This window comes from Bos indicus, chromosome 1 (assembly GCF_029378745.1).
Source record: "Bos indicus isolate NIAB-ARS_2022 breed Sahiwal x Tharparkar chromosome 1, NIAB-ARS_B.indTharparkar_mat_pri_1.0, whole genome shotgun sequence".
Classification (NCBI taxonomy): Eukaryota; Metazoa; Chordata; class Mammalia; order Artiodactyla; family Bovidae; genus Bos; species Bos indicus.
In genome coordinates, this window is record NC_091760.1 from 44,155,561 (window position 1) to 44,181,726 (window position 26,166).

The following is a 26,166-nucleotide window of genomic DNA, read 5'->3' on the forward strand; positions in this document are numbered from 1 at the left end:
TCTTTCTATTCAGTAAGATATCTCTTACATATCTCTGTGATTTTTCAGTAAGATTTTATCTATTCACTTCACAATATTTTACATATCTTTTATTATCTTTATTTATAGAAACCAATAAAGGACCTATAGGAACCACATAGGAATGTTTATTGTAAATGTATCTTTTTAAATTTATTTTTATCTAAGGATAATTGCTTTACAGAATTTTGTTGTTTTCTGTCAAACCTCAACATGAATCAGCCATAGGTATACATATATCTCCTCCCGAATCTCCCTCCCATCTCCCTCCCCATCCCACTCCTCTAGGTTGATACAGAGCCCCTGTTTGAGTTTCCTAAGTATAAATGTATCTTTTAAAATTACACTTTATAAATCATTCTGTCTCATAGAAATATGTTTACATTTTATATAACTGCATATTAATCTTACATCCAGCATGACTTTGCTGAACTTTCTTACCAGTTTTAATAGTCTGACAATAACATTCACCAATATTTTTAATGTAGAAAATAAAATTGTTTGCAAGCACTCCATTGAAAGAAGTGGTAATACTATTCGTTTTGGAATTGAAAAGGAATTCTCTCAAGATTTGTTGTTCAGTCGCTGTCGTGTCCGACTTTGCGACCCCATGAACTGCAGCATGACGGCCTCCTCTGTCTTTCACTATCTCCCAGAGTTGATTCAAACTCATGTCCATTGTGTCAGTGATGCCTTCTAACCATATCATCCTCTGTTGTCCCCTTCTCCTCCTGCCCTTAATCTTTCCCAGCATCAAGGTATTTTCCAATGAGTCAGCTCTTAACATCAGGTGGCCAAAGTAGTGGAGCCTCAGCCACAGCCTCAGTCCTTCCAAAGAATATTCAGGGTTGATTTCCTTTAGGATTGACTGTTTTGATCTCCTTGCTGTCCAAGGAACTCTCAAAGAAGTCTTCTCTAGCACCACCATTTGAAAGCATTAATTCTTTGGTGCTCAGCCTTCCTTATGGTCCGACTCTCACATACATACATGACTACTGGAAAAACCATAGCTTTGAATATGTTTGTCGGCAAAGTGATGTCTCTGTTTTTTAATATGCTGTCTAGGTTTGTCATAGCTTTTCTTCCAAGGAGCAAGAGTCTTTTAATTTTGTGCTATAGTCACCATCCACAGTGATTTTGGAGCCTGAGATTAGGTATTACCATTAATTTTTTTGTAAGCTACTTTCCTTATGCCAGAAGGTCTATTTCCCTATAACCAATGACTCTCTGATGAATCAGAGAGCATCAGAAACATCAGAGAGTGTATTAAATCAGAGTTCTGGGCTCTAGCCATGGAGTGTCTGATTCAGCAGGTCTGCGGAGGAGCCTGAATATTTACTTTTTATGCAAGTTTCTAGGTGGTGATGATGTTGCTAGTCAGAGGACCACACTGAGGACCACTGCCAGTGCGCTATGTTAAACTTTAGTCTTTATTATTTGAGTGTACTCTTCTGGTCAGATGGTTCTTATTTGCTTCTAAATTTGCTTATTCCAGCTTTATCGTGATCCTCTGTATTTTATTGTGATCCTCTGTATTTTATTGTGATCCTTTGTTGATGGCTAATGTCAGCAAACAGTTTTACAAGTATCTGTCCAGCTTTTATAGTTACTGATCCCTTTTATATCTTGCCATTTCTGTTCATAGTGTATTTCTCCCAATAATTTACTATGAAAAAATTGAAACAGATAAGAAGTCATTTTACATTGAACACCTGTATAACCACCACCCATATTTTACTATAAACATCCTACTACATATTTGTCCATCTGGTCCCTCTGTATCCATTTATCACTATCATATCTTTTATGCTTTTGTGTCTTTTTTTCCTACATCTTCAAGTCTTGCTTTTATTTTCTTTTTCTTTAGTCATCTTAATAATTTACTTCAGAATCTCTGTCAGAATGTTCTATTTTCTGCTATTATTGGGATTTTATATCTGCGGTATGTGCTGTCTCATTCCTGGTGGATTGTTTCCTTTTATTTTGTAATTGCATTGTAAACTTATTTTCATTCTCATAGAAATCCTGTGCAGCCTAGGTTGAAACCATGTCCTATCAGGGAATTTTTATGCTTTATTAATTCCATGACTCTTAGAAGTATTACTGGTGTAAGAGCAATTTTTATGGTAATTTCTTTTCCAAACCAGACAATGTTTGGTTCAGCCCCAACACAGAGAAATTATTTTAGCCACTCAAAATCCAGACTAAAGTAAACTTCCTTATATTCTCCCTGAGTCAGGAGGCTTTCCTTTTTCTTTTTAACCTTTTAATTGCAGCGACTTCAGATTCTAACTTATGTTGGTGGTCTCAGGTCCAACTCCTTGCTTTTCTGAGTTCTGGCTTCTCTGCTGCTGTTTCAATCTGGGTGAAAACTCAAGATTAGTACATCTTGAAGAGCAGATATGTTCAGCTCATGTACTTGCTACTCATTTCCCTTTTTTGGTTCCCTGTCATCTCTGGTTTCCCAACCAGAGATTTAAAGAATGCCTGCTATAAAGTATTTCTTCCTGTTCTCCACTTCTTGTGTTTGTGACAAACAGAAGTCTACTTCTAATGAAGTAGAATGAAGTGAATGAAGTTTACTTCATCCACCTGGATTTTGTTTCTATATGTATCTTGAGGAAGTACTTATTTCTGTTTCTGATTCCCTAGATAGCATATTAAAAAGCAGAGACTTTACCAACAAAGGTCTGTCAAGTCACAGCTATGGTTTTTCCAGTAGTTATGTATGGATGTGAGAGTTGGACTATAAAGAAAGCTGAGCACAGAAGACTTGATGCTTTTGAACTGTGGTGTTGGAGAAGACTCTTGAGAGTCCCTTGGACTACAAGGAGATCCAACTAGCTCATCCTAAAGGAAATCAGTCCTGAATATTCATTGGAAGGACAGATGCTGAAGCTGAAACTCCAATACTTAGGCCACCTGATGTGAAGAAGTGACTCATTTGAAAAGACCCTGATGCTGGGAAAATTGAAGGTGGGAGGAGAAGGGGATGACATCCTTGGTTAGATGGCATCACCGACTCAATGGACATGAGTTTGAGTAAACTCTGGGAGTTGGTGATGGACAGGGAGGCCTGGCATGCTGCAGTCCATGGGGTCGCAAAAAGTTGGACACGACTGAGTGGCTAAACTGAACTAACTGAACTGATTTACCTATACTGGCAAGTCTTCATTCTGTGTTGTTTTGTGTTTTTCTAACAGAAGTCACCTCTATTTAAAATTCACCAATGGAATTCTCTCTCCATTTAAAATTTTTTTCGGCTTACATGTATTATAATCTAACCTAAGAGAATCACATTGAGTTTCTGTTCAGGAAAACCCCTTAGCTTACTTGCTAGTTGAATGAATTCTCTCTTTCCTCTCTGTATCATAGTCATCACGTGAGTGAGGTTGATTGAGGCTCATAATACAGCAAACATTTAAGACCAGAAGCCTATTTTCTTCTCCAAGCCATATTGGTACCTCTGTTCCCATCAGGTGGCTTACAGACTTATCCAGAATTAGTTTTCTTGCTGCCTTATGTTATTTAATATTTCAATGTTATTTTAAATGACTTTACTCAAAAAAATTTTAATGCATTCAAATATATAATTGAATGAAAGTATGAGTGGAAAATAAAATTATTTCTATAAAAACCAAGTTTAGTTCTGTGATTAAGCCATGATAATCTTGTGTTTCTAAATAAAATTTTCTTTTAAGTGAGGCATAGATAAGAATTTTATAAATGATTGGGTAAATAGTCTCAAAGTCTTAAGACTTACACACCAATTTTAATTTGCAAAGGTATTTAAATTTTCACTTTAAAGAAGCCAAAGTTAGATATTAGAGATGTCGTATTGTGGCTCCGCTAGTAAAGAAACTGCCTGCAATGCAGGAGACCTGGGTTTGATCCCTGGGTTGGGAAGATCCCCTGGAGAAGGGAAAGGCTACCCACTCCAGCATTCTGGCCTGGAGAATTCCATGGACTATATAGTCCATGGGGTCACAAAGAGTTGGACATGACTGAGTGACTTTCACTCATTCTAATGAGTGACTTCATTAGAAATGATGGTCTTTGTACAACATGGACTATTATGGAACACTCTAATAAGATATTGATGTGTATTAAGTTAAAATATGATCTTTAAACAACATATCATTTAAGAATACTCCTCACACTAAATGACTTTTTGACTAAATAGTCAATTACTGGTGACTGCGTGAAGTAAGAGGACTCCTACTTGTTTAATTTTGTTATTACATCTATCCAAATTACTTTCTATCTGAAATGTTTATAGTAACCTATGTTTATTTGAAAATGGGTCTAAGAGAATAGATGGGAAGCAATAAATTGGACTGCTTAAAATAAAATTAAAAATTAAAAAAAAATTAGCAACTTATGACTAAAAATAAGGGATGCCAAGTACTATATATAGTTCATGAGAGATCTCTACTAGCCTGCTCCCATCCTTGAGATAAAGTCCTTGCTTACGATAATTATGGTTTGTGCCATGTGACTGCACAACCCTTGAGAAAGCTGAGGATGGGGGATATGACCCAAAGATATAGGCAATAGACCTACACATAAAGGAGGTCAGAGCCCCAGTAAGTTGGTCCTGGTAACTAGCACATTCAAACTGATCCTCTAAGCAGAGTTAAGTCCAAAGTAGAATAGCTCAGAAAAATAAAAGAAGGTAATAATATTACCCAAGAAGGCAATAATCAATAAAAGGAGACTGAGGAAAGGACTACAGAGACAGGTTAATTTACATGAAAGATAAAGAAAAACAACCAGAGAAAGAGGTAGGATGATAAGAGTGAGTCCTGGCCATAGGAAATGTGCATTCACACTGGCTTCCCAGAGATACCCTTTCATTTCTCCAGCTTTTGTGGATTCCAAACTGTAAAGATGCAGTTCCAATCATTGTAATGATTTCCTATTTCTCTTTAAAGACTTCAGAGACCAGGTGCTGCCCTTTCATACTTCTCCTTGTATCCCCCAAAACATTACCTGGAATCTGAGTATATATGTGCTGCTTGATTGTTGAAAGAGTAACTAATATAAGTGCAAAGAAACTAATTTACAATTCTATTGTCTTTAATAGCTAATATTCTTGAAGGCAGTGACCATATGTCTACCACATTTTGGTATGGTAATAAGCAACAGAATAAAAACAGCTTTAGTGAGTTTATCTGTACACATTTCTCATCTAGAACTCTATCTTAGCCAAGAGGCTTTCCAATATGTTGATATAACTTATCTCATATCTTTGTATGGAGTATTGTGAACTGTAGGCCATAAAATTTTGGATTGAGAGTCAAGAAATCTTGATTGTAATCACAATTCAACCATGACAAGGAGTTGGTGACTTTGGAAAAATATCCAAAATCTCTCCACCTCAGTTTCTTTATCTGTGGGACTCATTGTTTTTTGATTTAAGGTTATTGTAAAAATCAAATTAGAGAATATATGAAATTACATTGTAAATTTGATCTGCCATGCAAATAGAGGTGATAAAGCTCCAGAATCTCAGAGTCAGAAGGGACTTTGCAGCATCTTAGATCCAGACTTTACTTAATTTACAATAATTTTTAATGCTTTTAATCTTTTATAATTTTTACATATCTCCTCTGACTTCCATACTTGTCTCACTTAAATAGGAATAATATTTTAGCTAAGTCGCTTCAGTGGTGTCCAACTCTTTGTGACCCTATGGACCTTAGCCCGCCAGGCTCCTCTGTCCATGGAATTTCCCAGGCAAGAATCTTGGAGTTGGTTGCCATAATTTTAGCACATCTTGTTCAAATGAATTTCCTGATACTCCTAAAACAACATTTGAAAAAAGACTAGATTCATTTTTCTCGAGTTAACCACTAAATACAGAGGGAAGAAGAAAAAGGTTCACTCTCATACTCCATAAATACTAAGTTATTGACAGCATAAAAATTGTTTGAGTGTGCTACCAGACATGATTACATCAGATAGGCTGGGCAGAAGACAAAGGGGGTGGAGTACCCCCGGATCTCCCCGCACTCCTGGCCCCTCCTTCAGCTCCTGGGCTCCCTTCCATCTATGCTCTGTGGCAGCAACACACCTGTAAGTTTGACTTTTCCTCCCTAATTCTCATCTTTAAAACATATGTGTCCTCTGGGCTCTGCCAAAAATAAGCAGAGTTGATGAAGAAAAGGCCTGTTAAGAGGAGGATGTATTTCTCACCTTGAAAAACATTTGCATTTTCAAAGCTGTCTGAATAGTAGTCACAAGTATTGACAGGTTGAGTCAGCTGTGTGTGAAATCTTTCCTCAGGGCCTCTCCTGTGAGGCCCAACAAATAGGAGAGTTCTCTACACACGGGTGGGGTGTGTGTGTGCGTGCGTGCGTGTTTGTGTGTGTGTGTGTGTAAGAAGATAGCTGGCCAATAGGTGTCAGAGACTAATTTTGTAATCTTTGACAAGCCTTTCACTGATGTAGCCAACAGTGACCAGTTTGGAGAAAGGTTGTTTATTCATGATCCAAATGCATGCTGATATCTCATTTGGCCCAGATATTCATATTCCTAGATATCATCTTGATATCGGGCCCCAAACCAACATTATGCTGGGAGACTGAATTCCTCAAATTCATTCCTTAAGTATTTCTACTCTATTGGGAAAATTTACTTCTCCCTCCTTCCCTACCTTCAACACTCTCTAGATTACAAAGTGAACAGTTTTAAAAGAGTCAAATGGAATGGAAATGGAGGAGTGGGATTTTAGGCATTCATTCCTTAGCAAGACACCCAAGAGGCCTAAGAATTCCAATCATATGAAGCCCTCTCCACAGCTGGGCTATGGTGATGATAACAGAGAAATAATTTCAGAAAAACTCAATTGGAAAAGATACAAAAGAGAACAATTCAGAAAATAATAAGAATGATTAATGGGAAGAAGATTAAATCAGATAAAAAGGGTATAGGGTTAAAGGTTTGGGTTCCAGAGGAAAAAAAGTACCTATATTTTTTACTATTAATAATTAATTGTTAATAATTGGCAGAGTTTAATTTGGAGTTCTTTAATAAACTGTTATAAAAATCTTTCTAGCCTCAATGATTTTAGGCAAAGTAGGGGCCATTCAAATGGAGTTAAACCTATGATTTGCTTCAAGAATATAAAAAGCCACTTTAAACAAGATTCTGGTACATTGTCTGATCCTGAAAACCAAATACCAGTAAGAGGACTTATATTAGTGATTAAAAGTGAGGTTAGATTTAAAGAAGGTGTCATAGGTCTTAAGGGTGATTGATTATATACTGATAAACCAAGAGAGCTTAAAAGGATATCTATTCCTAAAATATGTTCAACCAGTACTATAAGTAAATATAATATTTTATGTTCTTTTTATGCATTGGATTTATTTCCATGATTTTACCTCCTTAGTGAAAGTGTTGATTGAACCATTTGAATAGATCATGAAATAGTAATTACAGTCTTAGAGGCAAATTAAAGACATTTATACAATAGGAATTGTAATTATACATTGCAAACTAAGAATGGATTTTTTTTTTAAATTAGGCTACTTTTGCCCCAATAAAAATCAAAACTTCTCTCAGAATGTGGTGCTTTTAATTCAGATTATCTAATATACCAAATGTCAAATTTGAATAGTGTTTTAGACACTAAGGTGTTAATATTTGAAGGTGTTTTAAGTAGTATTAAAAACCAAGTTATTTCACTGTAAAATGTGTTTAGGATAATTTTCACAATTAGGTAGGCTGTCTGATAGCATCAAGTACTGGCTATTCACTGCTGCTCTAGATCTGAACGACAAAATGCTAAGGAGTTCTCAAGTATTCTCACTTTAAATTATGTTCCCAATCAAAAGTACGAGAAAATTGACTTAGGAGCCTTTTAATTTCTTTTGCCTCAATAAAGCAATATGCTTACTGTTGGATTTTAAAAATTATAGCTAAGCAAGGAAGTAGGGAAGAAACTACTCAAAACATGATCACTCAGAGAAGGGCATGGTTAATATTTTTGTTTGCTTTCTTTCTTCAGAGAAGTGTTCTCTGTGTGTTTGCATGTTTACATTTTGTTGTATAATGTTTCTCCTCATAAGACAATTTATTAGGAATATTTTTCAGCTATTAAGTATTGATTTCAAAATAGGTACACTTTGAAGACCAATAATTATGGGAAGAATACTTTCAGAGACAACCTGTTTGGATTCAAAAGGAACAATGAGTATTAAAAGGCAAGAATTAAAAAAAAATTAACTGGAGGATAATTGCTTTACAAAGTTGTATTGGTTTCTGCCTTAGGACAACATGAATCAGTCATAAGTGTGTGTGTGTGTGTGTGTGTGTGTGTGTCCCCTCCCTCCTGAGCCTCTCCCCCACACCGTCTATCTCACTCCTCTAGGTCATCACAGAGCACTCAGCTGAGCTCCCTGTGTTATACAGCAGCTTCCCGCTAGTTATCTACTTCACACATGGTGGTCTACATATGTCAGTGTTACTCTCTCAGCTCGTCTCACTCATTTCTTCTCTCTCTGTGACCACAAGTCTGTTCTATGATAGGCCACATCTGTGTCTATTCCTGCCTTGCTGCTGCTGGGGTGCCATTGCTTTCTCCAATTCCTGCCTTACACATAGGTTAAAAGGCAAGTGTTGAAACCTTCTCAGGGAACCTTTCTTCATGGTTATTTTGGCTACATATTCATGTGAGACAGCGTTCTGCAACCTTTTTTGCACAAAGGACCTGTTTCATGGAAGGCAATTTTTCTTTGGACTGGGGGTGGCGATAATTTGGGGATGATTCAAGTACATTACATTGATTGTGGACTTTATTTCTGTTATTAGACTTTGGCATTTAATCCAATTTACATCCACCTCACCCTAGATCATTAGGCATTAGATATTAGAGGCTAGGGACCCCTGATTTAAGAGACTTTACCCAACGTTGGTGAACTAGTTATAGGAGACATATACTTAAAGGTTAGAAGAAGCCTGATTTACTAAAAACTGTGTTAACCTGGGAACCAAGGGGCCTGGCATCTAATCAGGGATCTGCTGCTGCTGTTGCTGCTAAGTCGCTTCAGTTGTTTCTGACTCTGTGCGACCCCATAGACGGCAGCCTTCCAGGCTCCTCTGCCCATGGGATTTTCCAGGCAAGAGTACTGGAGTGGGTTGCCATTGCCTTCTCCGAATCAGGGTTCTAGTGAGTAACAATCAGGCAAAGGAATTAACCTAGATGTCTTTGTTTATACTGTGAGCCTAACCCTGCCACTCTGATTTTATATACCATAAATAAAATAAATAAGGGTTACTTGACATGGATGATTCTGCATAATTTAGTTTAGAAATCTGTTCAGATTATTGTCATTTTTATGAGGAAAGCTGTGACAGAATAGGGATTCAAAGATTTTTACATCTATCTGAAAAAGCTATTCAATCAACCTGTTCCTTGAATCTTAGAAAACAATTTTTACAACATACCAGTCACTTGATACACCTACTTTTTTCTGTGATTCAAAATTGTACAGAATTGGACTAAATGCCAAAGTCTAAAAATGTAACCCTTTAGAAACAAGTAATTGAAGCTAAATTATTTTGAGGAAAGACTTTGTACTAAAAATATCAGTAATGATAGCTTATATCTATTTCTTTTTGTGCAGCTAATTTTTTTTCTTTGAATGGTTATTCAGAATTTAGAATCCCATCTGTGTCAGTAACAAAGTTAGTTCACAGAAGGCTTTATTGCTGTATTAAAATTTTCTCACAGATGTAAAAGTTGCAGATGGCTTTGTTAGGTGGGGTAAATGAGAAGTTATAAAGGAAGGAAAAATTTGCTTTGGGATAGTCCCACCTACTGAAGTTTTGATAATATAAAGTTGTGAAAAGAGCCCTGAAGAGACATAATTAGTGTGTCTTTTACAGTAGCAACATGCAAAGCCCTCTAAAAATAGAGGAGAAACTCATCTCTTTTAAAAGAAGATTTATTCAATAACTTAGCTTCATTGCTTATAAGAAATATTCCAAAATTAAGTCCCTTCTAACTTAGTTTAAACCCATTTTATCTTGTGAAAGATCCCCTGGAGGAGGGCATGGCTACCCATTCCAGTATTCTTGCCTTGAAAATCCCATGGTCAGAGGAGCCTGGCAGGCTACAGTCCACAGGGTCACAAAGAGTCAGACACGACTGAAGCAACTTAACATGCACACACCCATGCACATCTGTGTCTGTGAACAGCTGGCTGCCACTCACTGAATACAGTCACTTTGTATATTTAAAGACTGGCACATGCAGAGCTACGCGTGAAAGAATGAAATTAGGACATTTTCTAACACCTTATGTAAAAATAAACTGAAAGTGGATTAAAGACTTAAATCTAAGGCTGCAAACCATACAAGCCCTAGAAAGAAACATGGGCATAACACTCTCTGCAATAAATTGTAGTAATATTTTTTTGGGGATCTGCTTCCTACAGCAAAGGAAACAAAAGCAAAAATAAAAAAAATAGGGCATAATTAAACTTTAAAACTTTTGAAACAGCAAAGGAAACCATGGACAAAACAGAAAGACATCTACTGAATGGGAGAAAATATTTGTAAATGATATGACTGGTAAGAAGTTTATATCAAAAATATATAAATAGCTCATACAACTTAATATAAAAAAAAACCAATTAAAAGATGGACAGAAGACCCAAGTAGACATTTTTCCAAAAAAGATATACAAGTGGATAATAGGCACACAAAAGATGCTTAACACCACTAAGCATTAGAGAAATATAATCAAAACCACAATAAAATACCACCTCACACCTGTCAAAATGACTATCATTAAAATATCTACAATTTAGAGGACTTTAGCAAGGATGCAGAGAAAAGGGAAACATAGTACACTATTTGTGGGAAAGTAAGTTGGTACAGCCACTATGGAAAACAGTAGGGAGGTTTCTCAGAAAGCTAAAAACAGAGTTACCACATGACCCAGCAATTTTACCCCTGGGTATACATCAAAGATTCCTGGGTCAGGAGGATCCCCTGAAGAAGGGCATGGCAGTCCATTCCAATATTCTTGCCTGGAGAACTCCTTGTACAAAGGAGTCTTGTGGGCTATAGTCCACAGGGCCACAAAGAGTCAGATACGATTAAAGCAACTTAGCATGTATACATCAAAAAAAAAAAAAAAAAAAAAGTAGAAACAATAATTCAAAAAGATCCAGGTACTTCAATGTTCATGGCAGCACTATTTACAGTAGCCAAGACATGGAAGCTACGTAAATGTCCATCTAGATGAATGAAGAAAGAAGATGTGGTACATAGTATACAGTGGAATATTATTAAGTCATTAAGTTCAGTTCAGTTCAGTCGCTCAGATGAACCACATGGAATGCAGCATGCTAGGCTTCCCTGTCCATTACCAACTCCTGGAGCTTACTCAAACTCATGTCCATTGAGTCAGTGATGCCATCCAACCATCTCATCCTCTGTTGTCCCCTTCTCCCCCTGTCTTCAATCATTCCCAACATCAGGGTCTTTTCAGATGAATCAGTTCTTAGCATCAGGTGGTCAAAGTACTAGAGTTTCAGCTTCAGCATCAGTCCTTCCTTGAATATTCAGGACTGATTTCCTTTATGATGGACTGGTTGGATCTTCTTGCTGTCTAAGGGATTCTCAAGAGTCTTCTCCACAGTTCAAAAGCTTGAATTCTTTGGTGCTCAGATTTCTTTATAGTTAGAAAGAATGAGATAATGCCATCTGCAGCAACATAGATAAACCTGGAGATTATCATACTAATGAGGTAAATTAGACAAAGAATGCCAAGTATTATTACAGTATCATTTATATGTGGAATATAAAAAATGATACAAATGATCCGCCTTCCTGCAACAAAACCATCAACTGAGGAAAGTGATCTAGAATTTGATAATGATGGTGTGGTTGAACCAGACCATAATGCTCCTCAAGAAATGGGAGATAAAAATGTAGAGATAACTAAGGAGATGATGGATCAGGCAAATGATTAAAAAAAAAATAATAAGTGGCTGCCATTGATGCTCTAAATGATGGTGAGCCACAGAATGCCAATGAGTCATTTAAAGATGCCGTCAAGCTAACCCCTTGTGTGGCCATTCTGTATGCCAAGAGAACCAGTGTCTTCATCAAATTACAGAAGGGAAATGCTGCCATCCAAGCCTGTGGAAGAGTTATTGAAATAAATCTGGATGCAGCTCAGCCATACATGTAGTGAGGGAAAGCACACAGACTTCTGGGCCATCAGAAAGAAGCTGCCAGTGATCTTGCCTCTTCCTGTAAGCTAGATTATGAAGATGCTAGTGCAGTGCTGATGGAAGTTGACCCAAAGGCCCAGAAAATTGCTGATACTGGAGAAAGTATGAGCAAAAAGCCCAAAGAGTGAGAGATCAAAAAAAGAACAGAAAGGGTTAAGAAGGCTTGGGAAGAACTTGAGAGAGCACAGAGGGAGGAAGAAGCCAGGGGACAATCAGGAGCTCAGTATGGTTCTTTTCCAGGTGGCTCTCCTGGGGGAATTCCTGGTAATTTTCCTGGAGGAATGCATGGAATGGGAGGGGGGCATGCCTGGAATGCCATGAATGCCTGGATGAAAGAAATTTTTAGTGACCCAGAGGTCCTTGCAGCCATGCAGGACCCAGAAGTTATGGTGGCCTTCCAGGATGTAACCCTGCTGCTAAGTCGCTTCAGTCATGTCCGACTCCATAGACGGCAGCCCGCCAGGCTCTGCCATCCCTGGGATTCTCCAGGCAAGAACACTGGAGTGGGTTGCCATTTCCTTCTCCAATGCATGAAAGTGAAAAGTGAAAGTGAAGTCGCTCAGTCGTGTCTGACCCTCAGCGACCCCATGGACTGCAGCCTACCAGGTTCCTCGGTCCATGGGATTTTCCAAGCAAGAGTACTGGAGTGGGGTGCCATTGCCTTCTCCGAGGATGTAACCCAGAACCCTGAAAATATGTCAAAATATCAGGGTAACTCAAAGGTTATGAAGCTCATCAGTAAATTGTGGGCCAAATTTGGAGGTCAAGCATAATGCCCTTCTGACACATAAAGTCCCTGCCAGAGGAAAAGCAACTTAGATCACCTAATGGATGGTGCAATAAAACAAACCAGTGTACTTCTGACCTTCTCATGAAGAAAGTTGGGGTGCATCGAAGATAATCACTAGGCCCTCTGCCCCAGATACAGCTGAAAACATTTTACAGTGGTTTGCCATTAGGGTGTTCAATTCAGATAATGTTTTCCTATTGTTGTGGAATTCTATGGTGATAATTAAATTGTTCTATATCAATTTCAAAAAAAAAAAAAAAAGAAATAAAAAACTTTAAGCAATTTTTAAACCTTAAATACCTGTGGCGGATTCATTTTGATATTTGGCAAAACTAACACAATTATGTAAAGTTTAAAAATAAAATAAAATTAATTAAAAAAAAGGAAAAAAAATAAACCTTAAATAGTTAAAACAAATTAAAAGGTGTGTTAAATCCTATATTTTTCCTTACTAGTCCTTTTTTTTTTTTCCTTTGAATTAATTAGGCAACAAAGATACTTCAGTATGGAAGATTCATCATTCAAGTTTGAGTGAAATAAAGCTTTAGTAGCAGGAGGAAAAGATAACATTTAAATAAAGTTTGAGTTGGACATGTAGTCACTGAGGCATTTTGATTTGTCTTCGTAATTGCTTGTTATTATTATTTTTAATGATTGGTTTCTGTAAAACTCTTGGGACCACCAGTATTGCAGTAGGACCGGGGTAGGGCTTCGAAGTACTTGGCAGGGCAGTGTGAAATGAACATGTCTTCTGCCATGTTAACCAACAAGAAATGTCAAAGCCATCAGTGATTGATTTCTGGCCTCCAAATGTGAATGAGGGCTCCCAAAACTGTGATCCAGCAGATGCTGCCATCCCCTGCCCGGCATGGTGACCACTGAGGAACTGTGAGAATGCAAGAAGTAAGGTCAACAAGGAAAAAGGGTTGGCCCCAGATATCTGAGGTGCATACGAAAGGAACTAATTCAGTGAGCCCAGAGGCTTATGTCTTCCCATACTGTAGAATGCTAACCTACTTAACTTGATAACTGATCTTTGATGTTCAGACTGCCTGTTCTCTCTTTTGCAAACTTGTATACAGCCTGACTTTCCCAGCCTCTTTAGAGCTGTTTTCTCAGAGCTGCTGAGATCCTGTTTCCTTGGCTTGGGGTACAAAACATCCCCCCCCCCAATAAAATACCTCTCTATTTTCAGTCTGTGACTATAGATTTTAGTCTATAGCAGCAACCAATCTACTACATTTTATGCCACATGTACCCTGTGCACCTGCATTTATATCTTACACAGTGGTGAAGGGCTGGTTTTTAAAATGCTGCAGTAAAATTGTATTACTTAGTTGTGCTCTTGTCTGATTATCTAAAATAAATGTTTCATATTTCCACATCAGTTCAGTTCAGTAACTCAGTCGTATCCGTCTCTTTGTGACTGCATGGACTGCAGCACACCAGGCCTTCCTGTCCATCACCAACTCCATGAATTTACTTAAACTCATATCCATTCAGTTAGTGATGCCATCCAACCATTACATCCTCTGTTTTCCCCTTCACCACCCATCTTCAATCTTTCCCAGCATTGGAGTCTTTGCCAATGAGTTGGTTTTCGCATCAGGTGGCCAAAGTATTGGAGCTTCAGCTTCAGCATCAGTCCTTCCAATGAATATTCAGGACTGATTTCCTTTAGGATTGACTGGTTGGATCACCTTGCAGTCCAAAGGACTCTCAAGAGTCTTCTCCAACACCCACAGCTCAAGACATCAATTCTTCGGCACTTAGCTTTCTTTATAGTCCAACTCTCACATCCATACGTGACCACTGGAAAAACCATACCTTTGACTAGAAGGACCTTTGATGGTAAAGTAATGTCTCTGCTTTTCAATATGCTGTCTAGGTTGGTCATAGCTTTTCTTCCAAGGAGCAAGAAGATTCTATTTTCATGGCTGAAGTCACCACATGCAGTGATTTTGGAGTCTCCAAATTAAAGTCTCTCACGGTTTCCATTGTTTCCCCATCTATTGTGATGAAGTGATGGGACCAAATGACATGATCTTAGTTTTCTGAATATTGAGTTTTAAGCCAACTTTTTCACTCTCCTCTTTTCACTTTCAACAAGAGGCTCTTTAGTTCTTCTTCTCTTTTTGCCATAAGGGTGGTGTCATCTGCGTGTCTGCTGCTGCTGCTAAGTCGCTTCAGTCGTGTCCGACTCTGTGTGACCCCATGGACTGCAGCTTACCAGGCTTCTCCATCTATGGGATTTTCCAGGCAAGAACACTGGAGTGGGTTGCCATTTCCTTCTCCAATGCATGAAAGTGGAAAGTGAAAGTGAAGTCACTCAGTCGTGATTGACTCTTAGTGACCCCATGGACTGCAGCCTACCAGGCTCCTCCATCCATGGGATTTTCCGGGCAACAGTTCTGTAGTGGGGTGCCATTGCCTTCTCCCTCTGCGTATCTGAGGTTATTGATATTTCTCCTGGCGAACTTGATTCCAGCTTGTGCTTCTTCAGCCCAGTATTCTGCATGACATTGTCTACATATAAGTTGAATAAGCAGGGTGACAATATCCAGCGTTGACGTACTCCTTTCCAGTTTGGAACCAGTCTGTTGTTCCATGCCTAGTTCTAACTGTCACTTTCTGATCTGCATACAGATTTCTTAGGAGGCAGGTCAGGTGGTCTGGTATTCCCATCTCTTTCAGAATTTTCCACAGTTTGTTATGATCCACACAGTCAAAAGCTTTGGCATAGTCAATAAAGCAAAAGTGATGTTTTTCTGGAACTCTCTTGCTTTTTTGATGATCCAGCATATGTTGGCAATTTGATCTCTGGTTCCTCTGCCTTTTCTAAATCCAGCTTCAACATCTGGAAGTTCATGGTTCACATACTGGTGAAGCTTCACTTGGAGAATTTTGAGCATTACTTTACTAGCCTGTGAGATAAGTTCAATTGTGTGGTATTTTGAACATTCTTTTGCATTGACCTTCTTTAGGATTAGAATGAAAACTGATCTTTTTCAGTCTTGTGGCCACTGCTGAGTCTTCCAAATTTGCGGACACATTGAGTGCACCACTTTCACAGCATTATCTTCCAGGATTTGAAAGAGCTCGACTAGAATTCCATCACCTCCACTAGCTTTGTTCGTAGTGATGCTTCCTAAGGCCCAGTTGACTTTGCATTCCAGGATGTCTGGCTCAAGGTGAGTGATCATACCACTGTGGTTATCTGGGTCATGAAGATCTTTTTCTGTATAGTGTTTCTGTGTTTCTTGCCACCTGTTCTTAGTAGCTTCTGCTTCTGTTAGGTCCATACCATTTCTGACCTTTATTGTGCTCATCTTTGCATGTAATGTTCCCGTGGTATCTCTGATTTTCTTCAAGAGATCTCTAATCTTTCCCATTCTACTGTTTCCCTCTGTTTCTTTGCATTGATCCTTAAGGAAGGCTTTCTTCTCTCTTCTTGCTATTGTTTGGAACTTTTTTTTCAAATGGGTATATCTTTCCTTTTCTCCTTTGCCTTTAGCTTCTCTTCTTTTCTCAGCTTTTGGTAAGACCTCATCAGACAACCATTATGCCTTTTTGCATTTCTTTTTCTTGAGGATGGTCTCAATCACTGCCTCCTGTACAGTGTCACAAACCTCCGTCCATAGTTCTTTAGGCAATCTAGCAGATCTAATCCCTTGAATCTCTTTTGTCACTTCTACTGTATACTTGTAAGTGATTTGATTTAGGTCGTACCTGAATGGTCTAGTGGTTTTCCCTACTTGTTTCATCTCCACATAGTGGGGAAAAAAAAGATGATTCCACGTCAGAAAAATGTTATGATTAAACACCATCAGATCAGATCAGATCAGTCACTCAGTTGTGTCCGACTCTTTGCGACCCCATGAATCACAGCACGCCAGGCCTCCCTGTCCCTCACCAACTCCCAGAGTTCACTCAGACTCACGTCCATCGAGTCAGTGATGCGATCCAGCCATCTCAAATTCAAGAACAGAACAATGTCAAAATTTTCTACACACTTCATTATACAACAGACTGAAGAAAAGTCATATGATCATTTAACAGATGTAGCAAAATTCAGTTCAGTTTAGTTCAGTCGCTCAGTCATGTCCGACTATTTGCGACCCCATGAATCGCAGCACGCCAGGCCTCCCTGTCCATCACCAACTCCTGGAGTTCACTCAGACTCACGTCCATTGAGTCAGTGATGCCATTCAGCCATCTCATCCTCTGTCGTCCCCTTCTCCTCCTGCCCCCAATCCCTCCCAGCATCAGGATCTTTTCCAATGAGTCAACTCTTCACATGAGGTGGCCAAAGTATTGGAGTTTCAGCTTTAGCATCAGTCCTTCCAAAGAAATCCCAGGACTGATCTCCTTCAGAATGGACTGGTTGGATCTCCTTGCAGTCCAAGGGACTCTCAAGAGTCTTCTCCAACACCACAGTTCAAAAGCATCAATTCTTCAGCTCTCAGCTTTCTTCACAGTTTCTCTCACATCCATACATGACTACTGGAAAAACCATAGCCTTGACTAGATGGACCTTTGTTGGCAAAGTAATGTCTCTGCTTTTGAATATGCTATCTAGGTTGGTCATAACTTTCCTTCCAAGGAGTAAGTGTCTTTTAATTTCATGGCTGCAATCACCATCTGCAGTGATTTTGGAGCCCCCAAAAATAAAGTCTGACACTGTTTCCCCATCTATTTCCCATGAAGTGATGGAACCGGATGCCATGATCTTCGTTTTCTGAATGTTGAGCTTTAAGCCAACTTTTTCACTCTCCTCTTTCACTTTCATCAAGAGGCTTTTTAGTTCCTCTTCACTTTCTGTGGTAAGGGTGGTGTTATCTGCATATCTGAGGTTATTGATATTTCTCCCAGCAATCTTGATTCCAGCTTGTGTTTCTTCCAGTCCAGCGTTTCTCATGATGTACTCTGCATATAAGTTAAATAAGCAGGGTGACAATATACAGCCTTGACATACTCCTTTTCCTATTTGGAACCAGTCTGTTCCATGTCCAGTTCCTATTGTTGCTTCCTGACCTACATACAGATTTCTCAAGAGGCAGATCAGGTGGTCTGGTGTTCCCTTCTCTTTCAGAATTTTCCACAGTTTATTGTGATCCACACAGTCAAAGGCTTTGGCATAGTCAATAAAGCAGAAATAGATGTTTTTCTGGAACTCTCTTGCTTTTTCCATGATCCAGCGGATGTTGGCAATTTGATCTCTGGTTCCTCTGCCTTTTCTAAATCCAGCTTGAACATCAGGAAGTTCATGGTTCATGTATTGCTGAAGTCTGGCTTGGAGAATTTTGAGCATTACTTTACTAGCGTGTGAGATGAGTGCAATTGTGTGGTGGTTTGAGCATTCTTTGGCATTGCCTTTCTTTGCAATTGGAATGAAAACTGACCTTTTCTAGTCCTGTGGCCACTCCTGAATTTTCCAAATTTGTTGGTATATTGAGTGCAGCACTTTCACAGCATCATCTTTCAAGATTTGAAAGAACCCAACTGGAATTCCATCATCCACTAGCTTTGTTCGTAGTGATTAGGAAAACTTAATAGTTTGTAATTTTAAAATATCTTAGTAAACTAGAACTAAAGGAAAATTCCTTTTTTTTATTTTATTTTATTTTTAAACTTTACCTAATTGTATTAGTTTTGCCAAATATCAAAATGAATCCGCCACGGGTATACATGTGTTCCCCATCCTGAACCCTCCTCCCTCCTCCCTTCCCATACCATCCCTCTAGGTCGTCCCAGTGCACTAGCCCCAAGCATCCAGTATCATGCATCGAATCTGTCAAACATCACAGTTAAGGATAATCTTTTCAGAAATACCTTCAAATAAGTCAATAAGACCCTACTAAACTCACTACTTGGATAAGGCAATGGCACCCCACTCCAGTACTCTTTCCTGAAAATCCCACGGACGGATGGAGGAGCCTGGTAGGCTGCAGTCCATGGGGTCATGAAGAGTCGGACACGACTGAATGACTTCCCTTTCAGTTTTGACTTTCATGTATTGGAGAAGGACATGGCAACCCACTCCAGTGTTCTTGCCTGGAGAATCCAAGGGAGGGGGGAGCCTGGTTGGCTTCTGTCTCTGGGGTCGCACAGAGTCGGACACGACTGAAGGAACTTAGCAGCAGCAAACTCACTACTGTTCACCACAGTACTAGATACCATAAACAATGAACAAGACAAAAAAAAAAATGTTAAGAGTTGTAAGACTTGCAAAGAATAAAGCAAAATTGTCATTATTTTCAGATATTAATTTCAGAGACTCTAAAAATCAGGAAAAGATTTTTATAGGATTGTTGATATAAGAGCAACAGACAAAAATCACTATTATTCATATAGTCTTAAAACATCTTAAAAATGTAGCAGTAACATAATCCTATATTTATTAGCAATGAAATCTATAGCTACTATTGATAAATCAAGCTAAAGATTTATATAATGTCATGGAGAAAATTATTTACTAAGGAACAAAAAAGAAATCTGAATACATAGAGAAGAAAATTTTACTTATGAATTGGAAGGTTTTTGATACAGTAAAGATGTAATTTTATCACATGAATGTATAAATTACAACAGTTTTCAATACAATTTCAACAATTAATGAACTAATAAAATTTTTATTAGTTTCCTAAAAGAGCTTCTAGAACTAAGACCCAAAAAAGACGTCTTTCTCATTATAGCAGACTAGAATGCAAAAGTAAAAAGTCAAGCGATACCTGAAATAATAGGCAAATTTGGCCTTGGAGTACAGAAAGAAGCAGGGCAAAGGCTAATAGAGTTTTGCCAAGAGAACGCACTGGTCATAGCAAACACCTTCTTCCAACAATACAGGAGAAGACTCTATACATGGACATCACCAAATGGTCAATACCGAAATCAGATTGATTATGTTCTTTGCAGCCAAAGATGGAGAACAAGACCGGGAGTTGACTGTGGCTCAAATCATGAACTCCTTATTGCCAAATTCAGACTTAAATTGAAGAAAGTAGGGAAAGCCACTAGACCATTCAGTTATGACCTAAATCAAATCCCTTTGATTATACAGTGGAAGTGAGAAATAGATTTAAGGGATTAGATCTGATAGAGTGCCTGATGAACTATGGACTGAGGTTTGTGACACTCTACAGGAGGCAGTGATCAAGACCATACTCAAGAAAAAGAAATGCAAAAAGGCAAACAGTTGTCTGAGGAGGCCTTACAGATAGCTGAGAAAAGAGAAGTGAAAGGCAAAGGGGAAAAGGAAAGATACACCCATTTGAATGCAGAGTTCCAAACAATAGCAAGGAGAGATAAAAAAGCCTTCCTTAATGATCAATGCAAAGAAACAGAGTAAAACAACAGAATGGGAAAGACTAGAGATCTCTTCAAGAAAATTAGAGATACCAAGGGAACATTTCATGCAAGGATGAGCACAATAACGGACAAAAATGGTCTGGACCTAGCAGAAACAGAAGATATTAAGAAGAGATGGCAAGAATACCCATAAGAACTATACAAAAAAGATCTTCATGACCCAGATAACCACAATGGTGTGATCACTCACCTTGAGCCAAACATCCTGGAAGGCAAAGTCAACTGGGCCTTAGGAAGCATCACTACAAACAAAGCTAGTGGTATTGATGGAATTCCAGCTGAGCTCTTTCAAATCCTGGAAGATGATACTGTGAAAGTGCGGCACCCCACAAGCCAGCAAGATTGGAAATCTCAGCAGTGGCCACAGGACTGGAAAAGGTCAGTTTTCATTCCAATCCCAAAGAAGGTCAATGCAAAATAATTCAAATTACCGCACAATTGCACTTGTCCCACAGGCTAGCAAAGTAATGCTTAAAATTCTCCAAGCCTAGCTTCAACAATACATGAACCATGAACTTCCAGATGTTCAAGCTGGATTTAGAAAAGGCAGAGGAACCAGAGTCAGATTGCCAACATCCACTGGATCACCAAAAAAGCAAGACAGTTCCAGGAAAACATCTATTTCTGCTTTACTGACTATGCCAAAGCCTTTGACTGTGTGGATCAAAACAAACTGTGGAAATTTTTAAAGAGATGGGAATATGAGACCACCTGACCTGCCTCCTGAGATATCTGTATACAGATCAAGAAGCAACATTTAGAATTGGACATGTAACAACACACTGGTTCCAAATTGGGAAAGGAGTACATCAAGGCTGTATATTGTCATCCTGCTTATTTAACTTATATGCAGAGTACATCATGTAAAATGCCAGGCTGAATGAAGCACAGGCTGGAATCAAGATTGCCTGGAGAAATATCAGTAACCTCAGATATGCAGATGACACCACCCTTATGGCAAAAAGCAAAGAAGAACTAAAGAGCCTCTTGATGAAATTGAAAGATGAGAGTGTAAAAGTTGGCTTAAAACTCAACATCCAGAAAACTAAGATCATGGCATCCGGTCCCATCACTTCATGGCAAATAGAAAGATAAACAATGGAAACTGTGAGAGACTTTATTTTTGGGGGCTCCAAAATCAATGCATATGGTGACTTCAGCCATGAAATTAGAAGATGTGTGCTCCTTGAATGAAATGCTATGACCAACCTAGACAGCATATTAAAAAGCAGAGACATTACTTTGACAAAAAGGGACATCTATCAAACCATTCAATATCACAGTAATCCAAGTCTATGCCCCAACCAGTAACGCTGAAGAAGCTGAAGTTGAACGGTTCTATGAAGACCTACAAGACCTTTTAGAACTACACCCAAAAAAGATGTCCTTTTCATTATAGGGGACTGGAATGAAAAAGTAGGAAGTCAAGAAATACCTGGAGTAACAGGCAAATTCGGCCTTGGAATATGGAATGAAGCAGGGCAAAGACTAATAGAGTTTTGCCAAGAAAATGCACTGGTCATAGCAAATACCGTCTTCCGACAACACAAGAGAAGACTCTATACATGGACATCACCAGATGCTTAACACCGAAATCAGAATGATTATATTCTTTGCAGCCAAAGATGGAGAAGCTCTATACAGTCAACAAAAACAAGACCAGGAGCTGACTGTGGCTCAGATCATGAACTCCTTATTGCCAAATTCAGACATAAATTGAAGAAAGTAGGGCAAACCACTAGACCATTCAGCTATGACCTAAATCAAATCCCTTATGATTATACAGTGGAAGTGAGAAATAGATTTAAGGGCCTAGATCTGATAGATACAGTGCCTGATGAACTATGGACTGAGTTTCATGACATTGTACAGGAGACAGGGATCAAGACCATCCCCATGGAAAAGAAATGCAAAAAAGCAAAATGGCTATCTGGGGAGGCCTTACAAATAGCTGTGAAAAGAAGAGAAGCGAAAAGCAAAGGAGAAAAGGAAAGATATAAGCATCTGAATGTAGAGTTCCAAAGAATAGCAAGGAGAGATAAGAAAGCCTTCCTCAGGGATCAATGCAAAGAAATAGAGGACAACAATGGAAGGGGAAAGACTAGAGATCTCTTCAAGAAAATTATAGATACCAAGGGAAAATGTCATTCAAAGATGGGCTCGATAAAGGACAGAAATGGTATGGACCTAACAGAAGCAGAAGATATTAAGAAGAGGTGGCAAGAATACACAGAAGAACTGTACAAAAAAGATCTTCAAGACCCAGATAATCACGATGGTGTGATCACTGACTTAGAGCCAGACATCCTAGAATGTGAAGTCAAGTGGGCCTTAGAAAGCATCACTATGAACAAAGCTAGTGGAGGTGATGGCATTCCAGTTGAGCTCTTTCAAATCCTGGAAGATGATGCTGTGAAAGTGCTGCACTCAATATGCCTGCAAATTTGGAAAACTCAGCAGTGGCCACAGGACTGGAAAAGGTCAGTTTTCATTCCAATTGCAAAGAAAGGCAATGCCAAAGAATGCTCAAACTACTGCACAATTGCCCTCATCTCACATGCTAGTAAATTAATGGTCAAAATTCACCAAGCCAGGCTTCAGCAATACGTGAACCATGAACTTCCTGATGTTCAAGCTGGTTTTAGAAAAGGCAGAGGAACCAGAGATCAAATTGCCAACATCTGCTGGATCATGGAAAAAGCAAGAGAGTTCCAGAAAAACATCTATTTCTGTTTTATTGACTATGCCAAAGCCTTTGACTGTGTGAATCACAATAAACTGTGGAAAATTCTGAAAGAGATGGGAACACCAGACGACCTGACCTGCCTCTTGAGAAATCTGTATGCAGGTCAGGAAGCAACAGTTAGAACTGGACATGGAACAACAGACTGGTTCCAGATAGGAAAAGGAGTACGTCAAGGCTGTATATTGTCACCCTACTTATTTAACTTATATGCAGACTACATCATGAGAAACGCTGGACTGGAAGAAACACAAGCTGGAATCAAGATTGCCGGGAGAAATATCAATAACCTCAGATATGCAGATGACACCACCCTTATGGCAGAAAGTGAAGAGGAACTAAAAAGCCTCTTGAGGAAAGTGAAAGAGGAGAGTGAAAAAGTTGGCTTAAAGCTCAACATTCAGAAAACGAAGATCATGGCATCCGGTCCCATCACTTCATGGGAAATAGATGGGGAAACAGTGGAAACAGTTTCTGACTTTATACTTTGGGGCTCCAAAATCACTGCAGATGGTGATTGCAGCCATGAAATTAAAAGACACTTACTCCTTGGAAGGAAAGTTATGACCAACCTAGATAGCATATTGAAAAGCAGAGACCTTACTTTGCCAACAAAGGTCTGTCTAGTCAAGGCTATGGTTTTTCCAGTGGTCATGTATGGATGTGAGAGTTGGACTGTAAAGAAAGCTGAGTGCCGAAGAATTGATGCTTTCGAACTGTGGTGTTGGAGAAGACTCTTGAGAGTCCCTTGGACTGCAAGGAGATCTAGCCAGTCCATTCTGAAGGAGATCAGCCCTGGGATTTCTTTGGAAGGACTGATGTTAAAGCTGAAACTCCAATACTTTGGTCACCTCACGTGAAGAGTTGACTCATTGGAAAAGACTCTAATGCTGGGAGGGCTTGGGGGCAGGAGGAGAAGGGGACGACAGAGGATGAGATGGCTGGATGGCATCACTGACTTGATGGACGTGAGTCTGAGTGAACTCCGGGAGTTGGTGATGGACAGGGAGTCCTGGTGTGCTGCGATTCATGGGGTCGCAAATAGTCAGACATGACTGAGAGACTGAACTGAACTGATCAAAGGTATGGTTTTTCCAGTTGTCAAGTATGGATGTGAGAGTTGGACTATAAAGAAAGCCAAATGCCGAAGAATTGATGTCTTGAACTGTGATGTTGGAGAAGACTCTTGAGAGTCCTTTGGACTATAAGGTGATCCAACTAGTGAATCCTAAAGGATATGTCCTGAATATTCATTGGAATGACTGATGCTGAAGCTGAAGCTCCAATACTTTGAGCACCTGATGCATAGAACTGTCTCATTTGAAAAGACCCTGATGCTGGGAAAGATTGAAGTCAGGAAGTGAAGGGGACACCCGAGGATGAGATGGTTGGATGGCATCACCGACTCAATTGACTTGAGTTTAAGCAAGCTCTGGGAGTTAGTGATGGACAGGGAGGCCTGGCATGTTGCACTCCATTGGGTCACAAAGAGGTGGACATGGCTGGGTGACTGAACTGAATAAAATTTTTAAGAGTCCTATGAATTAAAAGTGGCACAACAGACAACAAAGTAATGGCAGTGGTTCCTCTGAGTAGACAGAAAGTGAAGGAAGTTGCAAAGGAAACAAGAGATTAAATCTCAGTCAAGTTTTATTTTTCATAATAACAGTATCTGAAGGACACAGTGTGAACATTGACAATTCTGGCTTCAGAACTCAGGACTGTTTTAGTGATATCTTGATTTTTCTCTATTGTTTAAACTTTTCAAATAAAAAGAGATAATATTGGCTTGTTTTTTTATTTTTTTGACAGGGTGTCTTTTGAAGATGGGCTTCCCGGTTGCTCAGCAGTAAACAATCTGCCTGCATTGCAGGAGATGCAGGTTTGATCCCTAGGTCAGGAAGAATCCCTAGAGAAAGAGATGGTGACCCACTCCAGAATTCTTGCCTGGGAAATCCCATGGATAGAGGAGCCTTGCAGGCTACAGTTTGTAGGGTTGCAGAGTCAGACACAACTTAAAGACTAAACAACAACAACCCTGAAAGTGAGCAGACAATAATGAGATGATTTTTCATTTTAATTCATTTCATCTAAAATACTTAAGGTTTCCACATAGGTGAGTTACAAACAGGTTAAATTCTATTCGGTTATAAAAATAAAAGAAAATGAATCCTCTGAAAAAGCAAGTTTACAGCAATTGATTATTAACACTAACTTTTACTATAAAAACTGGCACCACTGGAAAACAGGAAAAGGGCACCATTTACTCAGTAATATAATTTGTTTCCACAAGGCTAACAATGTCTAAAATCCTAGAAATTATCTGAGTTAGAGATTGATTTAGACTACTAGAAGTTACAGATAATAAAAGCACTGCTTTTGACCTAAAGTAGTTATTAAAAAGTTTTCAAGCTTGTACCAGCTACAAAGCATTCTCTGATATTTTGGCCTCGTATTAGTCACTAGATTAGTATCCTAAGTAATCATTTCAGCTTAAATCTTTCTGAACATTGTTTTCTAGATGTAGAGCTGTTTCAACTTCTGCTTATTTGTGTTTGTTGAACATCACACTGTCTATACTGACTTGTATGGTTACTGGTTCTAATCACATTCTAAAACTTTACAGTGTGTTTCTATTACTAAGAATCATTTTGTTCTGATTGTTATCAAAATATTAGCACTTATTTTTTTTCAGAACAAGAGCTATATACAAGTGAGTGAGCTTCATGAAGCTAATGGAAAGAATTTTTAATCTTTTCAATTTGCATTAATGCTTAATGCAAATTAATGCTAATTAGTACTGAGAATGTTTAAAAAAAATCCAAAGACTTGTGAAGGAGAATCTCTTTGACGGAGCAGGGAGGATTTCTGTAGAATCTGATATCCAACTTTGGCATCGAGTTTATCTGGGCTGGAGAGAGCCAGCTTGTTTCTCAAGCTCTTGATATTCTGCCTCAGTATGATTTCTATTTGATTCAAGAGAACCTGGAGAA

The 26,166-nt window shown here is 38.8% G+C and overlaps 1 pseudogene; it reads left to right on the plus strand.

The window, feature by feature from the left end:
* The window catches only part of LOC109562367 (hsc70-interacting protein-like), a 104,577-nt pseudogene extending 91,437 nt beyond the window's left edge, over nucleotides 1-13,140 (plus strand).
* The last annotated feature ends 13,026 nt before the right edge of the window (nucleotides 13,141-26,166 follow it).